General features: G+C 46.4%; 1 long non-coding RNA gene across 1 annotated transcript; it reads left to right on the top strand.

Annotated features, from left to right (window-relative positions):
* The first annotated feature begins 571 nt into the window (after nucleotides 1-571).
* On the top strand, nucleotides 572-2,582 carry LOC120964186 (uncharacterized). Its single transcript, XR_005755829.3, has 4 exons — nucleotides 572-949; nucleotides 1,428-1,705; nucleotides 2,200-2,311; nucleotides 2,419-2,582. It is a non-coding gene; the product is annotated as an uncharacterized lncRNA (long non-coding RNA).
* Nucleotides 2,583-6,202: the final 3,620 nt, after the last annotated feature.

Genomic DNA, 6,202 nt, shown 5'->3' with positions numbered 1-6,202 from the left:
AGCTGGAACGTCCTATTGAATGCCTTCATGGAGATAATTGTGAGCATTCCAAGATTGTATTACCTTGGCCCAGTTTGTTGAAATAAAACCCCAAGCCTTGTCGAAGTTCAGTTAGCTAGTTTTCCTATCAGGTTAGATTTCCCATTTCAGTTTTTTCTGTTAGCTAGCTTAGCTCGTGGGTTTCAACAACCTGGAGCGAGTCTCGCGCCTCGTCGATCTGTTCGTGGGATGGCACGAGCGTTGTGGATCACGAGGGCGTGAAGTCATGGGCCACGACCCCCAGTATCCCTTCTGTAACTCTGAATAAATTTAGATATATTAAAACTGAGCACCCTCCCAGCCTTCTCAGGCCATTAGCATTTCTAGCCGTTAGATCGTCACTTTTAGTCGTTTTTGGCCGTCGAATTCACTATTAGTCCCACCTAATTCTCGTGCGCAGGCGCTAACTCGCGTCAGGCTGCGCTGGGCTTTGCGGGCCGCTGTTCCGGTGGCTTTTTTGGTTGTCTCACGTTTAATTGGGCCTACTGGCCTTTTGGGCCTTTTCTACCATCCTGGCCTTTTCTACCGTCATATCCAATACAGCGCACAGGGTGAAACGCCACAGACGAACCCTAAACACGTTCGCGACCTGCTCTGTTCCGACGGCGCCACCTGACATGGCCTCGGAGAACGAGGCTTCCTCGCCGTCCACCGTTCATCGCCTCTCCGATCCACCCACCGCTCCTCATTGCTCCAGGGGGCCGCGCCTCATCGCCAGATCACGCGCTGTACGCGCTCGGAGGCACTCGATGCGGCGACGCGGGCGATCTGGGTCAATCCAGCCAAGGCGCGGGTGGGGATCAAGTTGAGGCGAGGCTTGCGAGGGGATCCGGCGTGGGATGTGGCTGAATCGGGGGCCGATTGATCCAGTCGGCCGCAGTGCGTGAGGACCTGGCCGTGGTTGCCGCTGGTGAGAGCCCCTTCTAGAGCTCACACCTCTCGTCTTCATCCCCTGTTTTTGAGATATTGACAGAATGTGCTGATATTTCCTATATATATCCGTTGGAAAGAAGAGACTAGATAAATTGATTCCTGCACTAAGTTTGCATCCAAAGGTTCATGTTGATACATGGTTGCTCTTTCACTGCAAGAAGATGATGCCTATTTGTTCTCATTTGTCTGACAAAGCTGCAACATATCAGTAGAATAGCAGGTTATGCACAAGGGTATTTTGTGGAGCCGACTCTTCAATATTTTGACATAAATTGTCTGAATTATCTACAACAAATTACAAATTGGAATTAAAAGTTTGTTTCCTTAATAGTGTAACACATTTTGTTGGAAATTGGAATAGAATGACTGCTATGTATGATTTTTGAAGTATATACTGCGCTGCAACAATACAAGGTACATGTTGCCACCACTGATTTGGTTTGTTCTGCGTGCAGATCACCGCATTTTGCTCCACGAGCCAGCCATCACGTAGAGGGACCACCCATCGACTTGAGCATCCGACAACGCCCATAACTAAGAGCCAGACCTTCTTGCCGCACCTAACTGTCATGGTTGGTTCTTTCTCTCTTTTGTGGCAGCAGGGGAAGGAGGAGGAGTTCAGCATGCCCCTCTGGTTCGTGCTCATGCTCACTGTCAAGAACAACACTCAGGTCGGTGGAGTTCTTGCCTGTATTGATTGAGATCTCAGCTTAACAAGGACATATTTTCTACAGTAAGTACTTATTGTCTGCACATCTGTTTTAATTGAAGACCTGACCTTCTAAAGTGCCGGTGTTGTCTGTCGTGCATACACTTGCTAAAAAACCAATCTGACTTAGTTGTCTGTGCTCATGTCTTCCAAGTGAATAGTAGTTTCCCTCTCAAATGCCTTTGCTAATAATGTGGCACTGCAAAGTTAAATGCACCATTACATGAGAAATTTACTACTTGCTGCAAAGTTAATTGCACCATGTAATACTGAGTAAATATGATGGTTTCTGTGCACCTTTCGTCAGTCAGTCGCCCTTTGTAACAGTGTTGCCCTCTTATAGTGATGTCAAAAAAGTTAAAATGCATCAACACGTAGTATACGAGTAATTAACCATCTTGGTGTCACAAGTTTTATCTTCGTTGATGTGATATGTGATCTTACATTTATATTATTATCTCTAATCTTTTAGTCGCTACTATCTGACCTTTGAAGTATTTAATCTAACTTTTATGTAGCATCAAGTGACTGGGTTGATAAAAAAGTGTGCATTTGTCAAACCTGGAAGACGAAGTAAAGAAACAGAAGTCATGTAAATCTTTGTGGTTCCATTGCTACAAATGGAGGCAGGTAAAGTACATTCCTCTATGATCTTGCTACTGTTAAGATTTGAACTCGCCTTTTCTTCCTCCGAACTGCCATTGACTAACAACGAAGGGTACAATCTTTCATCGTAGGTAAATCCTTGCCTTAAAGCTGGCATGTGAAGTGTTGTGACTGCTCTTAGAAATAATTTTGTAGTATATTGTAAGGATATCCAGCAATAGTTTCCTGTAAACTGTTATTTCGGCAGTCGAAAAATAATATGCCATTAAATCAGGAAGGAGCCTTGCATATCCCATTACAACTATTTCTTTCCTATTTTTCATAGTAACCTTTGTGTTTATTGTCTTCACTCTGAAATCTATCTGCAAACAAACTCAATGCAATTGTGCGGAATTGTGCGGAATTAAGTGTACAACAATCATGCCAAATTTCGTCGAGTTCCGATGGAGGAATCTCTCGCAATCTACGATATACCGGAGCCCTGTCAAATCTGGACGGGAATATGGATGAGTTTAGGGCGTGGTCTCCAGTGCCCAGCTTGGAGGTCCTTTGGAAGATCCAACCGTTCATCTGCTGCGGAATTCCCATATCTATCACCCCTCCAAATTTCAGCTCGATCCGACGGTTAAAACTCCGGGAACCTTCCGATGAGTGGACCAATTTTCGGATCTGTTTTCTGCGCGAATACGAATCCGGCCCGAGTTCATGTTTCTTCATGAAAGGAATATTGGACAACCCTTTTGAAGGAATTTTTTTCTAGGGTATTGTGCGTTGTTTTTAAACACGTGGCCATAAAATTTTAAGCCTCCTCCGAGGTAATCTTCACCATCACACTGGTGTTAAACCAGTCTGGCAATATTGCTCCACGGCTGCCGACCTGTGCTAGACACGTCGCCGCTTTGTTGAGCCGAGCTCAACTTCTTCGATCATCATCTTGGCAAGCCGAACAAGAGTTCGGCATCGCGAAGGATAAATCATCACCAACATCGCTGCCCCACGGATTTCATGGAGCGGGCACACCCGCAACGCCGCATGGTCACTTCATCAAGCCGGCATTGACCGCGTCACAAGTTACGACCCGCGTCAGCATGGCCGCACTGTTGCTTCTTCAAGCCGATGTCCATCATGCCGACCTGCTTCAACACCTCGGCTGACATGGCAGCTGCAATGTCTCCTCACCGACCTGCTCCGTCACCTCGCCTGGACCGGGGACTTGACTATTTCTTCATCAACATACTCCGGTGACTTCGGCGTTACCAGCCGACCAGCTTCGTCACATTAGCTGGACCGAGGGCTTTGTCTCGGCAAGCCAACCTTTGCCAGGATCGCCATGCCGTCGCTTTATCGCCCATCAGGCAATGGGTGTGCGGATCGAGTCCCAATTTTGGGAGTCACCTTTCTTCGGATTGCTACAACAAATAAACCAGGTGCTATTTATCCTAGTAATTTTTGCTTGTTTGGGTTTATTTTTCTCAAGGAATTATTACTCTTGTTTGTTCCATCATTTGTACGCAGGTCTATCAAATGGTGGCCGCATTAACGATGGTCACATGGTGGTTCGGTAATGGACTTCGACTACGCCACGTGATCTCTTTGGCAAGCCGACGCCGTCGTCCCAATCGGCATAAATCGGCTCGCGTGATCACCTTGTTGGTCGTGTTGCCATACCGACGTGTTCGGTTGCCTCGGGGACTTCGGCATCATTGAGAGAGCTCTACCTCATCGAGCGTTCGGCACACAGGCCATATGTCTTTTATTACTCAATTTGCATAAATTATTAATTATGCAACATTTTTTTAAATTTATTATTATTCCTATTATCTCCGGCTTGCACTATTTTCTATGCACAGATAAAGGATCCGGATCGGGCAGCGCTGTCACCTCTGCGTACCGACGTACCACGTCACCTCGGCTGGACCGAGGGCTTCGTCATCACTTCATTAACCCACGCCGGGGACTTCGCCGTCACACTGCGGGCCTGCATTGGCCGTGCTATATCGCCACATCGGAGTGCCGAGCTCTTCGCTCCGCCACATCGGGACCGGCTTGGGGGCTGGGACCTTGTCCCACCGTATGCTCGGGCCGTGCATCGACACCGAGCACATTAACCAGCTAAGTCGCTTTTATGCTCAGAATTTTCAATTTTAATTTTTGTTCGGTTCGACCAAGCATTATACTTTTTTTTGGCAAAAAGTTGTTGGTGAAAACTTCCTCGTCAAAACTTTGTTTGTGACACACAAATTCAAATACCCCGTTTGCTTGGGGGCTTCCTTTTTGAAGCCTTTCCTCTTGCATATGATTATACTTGTATGGCTTCGTTCCTTGTTCGTGTATTACGCCACAATATGCACCATGTTGACTTAAGTGTTCCGCAAGCTGGGTTGCCTTGCTCCTGTGTTTACCCCTACGTTCCCGATTGTTCGGCTAGGGAGTAAAGGGAGCACCTCTGCGATTGTGACGATCGGGTCATCCGAGCTCGGACCTCAGACTAGGTGAAGCCGAAAGCTAGCGCTCTTATTGTTTTCAATTATGGTCGGCACACAACGGAACTCATGAGTACAAAAGATCTATTGCACAAGTCTCATAGTAACAATGAGCAACTGAAGAAAGGTATCAGTGGAGGTACTATTTTCTTCGAAGATGCTTCTTACACTTCGTCAGTACTATAGCATAAGTTCCCTGAGCGCGTTTTGTCTGTTACAGCCTTATGGCCTGATTGCCTGGTTATCGGATACACCGTCGATATTCTCGACAGGTGTACATAACACTTTTCGGTCCTTGACCAAAGAGGGAGAAGCCGACGGTCGGTTAAGACGCGTTTAAAGTTCGGGTGAACACAGATATGATATAAGTACTTCCGTACATACAATCATTATACATAAAATTATTTTTCCCAAGTCACTCGGGGGCTCTTAAATTAGTATGAGCCGTTTATAATAAATGTTTTCTTCTTGGTCATTGCAAAATCTTTTTCTATCACTCCTTTTGTCGACGCGAGTGTGTGGTCAATAGCCGGGGAGCCTAGTCTCTCTCTCAAAGCCGTTCGAGTTTAGTTCGCTAAACTGGCCTAATGAGTAGTACTCCGCCTTCGGGATAGGAGGTTACAGCCGTGGGCTGACCTGCTTGAGGTCTTGAGATCGGATGTGTCATACTAATGCATGACAGAAGCACCCTTTTTTTTCTAAGACCAATTTTTGGATTGGCACCGAACACTTGATCTAATTCAGACGTCAAGTTTTTACTAAATTGTTGGGTTTTCCAAGCCTACGGCACTTTAAAACTATTTGTGTGTTTCCCGCATAAGTCTCGCAGTGCAACGCCGGACACCTTTAGAGATTCGGCGAAAACATTCTCGGATATTGCTATATATGCATGAGTTTCGAATTGTGTCTTCGGTCAATAGTTGGGTTGCCCGGCTCCTGTGCTTGCCTCCTATGTTCCGCTTTGTTCGGCTGGGTGTGCAAAGGGAGAACCACTGCGATTGTGCTTCCAGCTCGCATGGTTAAGCACCTCAGTGGAGAAAGCCGAAAAATGACTGTCACAATAAGCGTAAACTGGTCAGCGATCTGATGACTATGTTAAATGACGGGCCATTCATAACTTTGGCCGAAGTGTTGACGGCTTGACCTCGGCTGTCGCCGAACACTAACCGAGGGCTCATAGCTAGCTTCCCCAGTTTAAAGCTCATATGACTAAATGAAAGTTATAAAGCCCGCATATCTGATTGCCTCGTTTCCGCTAACACAACCACCTTTGGGCACCGAGACGTCGGCTAAGAGTTGTTTTGTTATTACGAAAACACCCTGCGTAGCATCTACAATGGGGCGGAAGCCGACGACGGGCCACTTTCAACTGATAAACGGTCGCAACGGAGTCAAATAAACATATCATAAAGCCATACATATGCATCAATTT

This window comes from Aegilops tauschii, chromosome 5 (genome assembly GCF_002575655.3).
Source record: "Aegilops tauschii subsp. strangulata cultivar AL8/78 chromosome 5, Aet v6.0, whole genome shotgun sequence".
In the NCBI taxonomy this organism is placed as follows: domain Eukaryota; kingdom Viridiplantae; phylum Streptophyta; class Magnoliopsida; order Poales; family Poaceae; genus Aegilops; species Aegilops tauschii.
The sequence above is the reverse complement of the archived record's forward strand: the minus strand, read 5'-3'. Positions and strand labels throughout refer to the sequence as shown.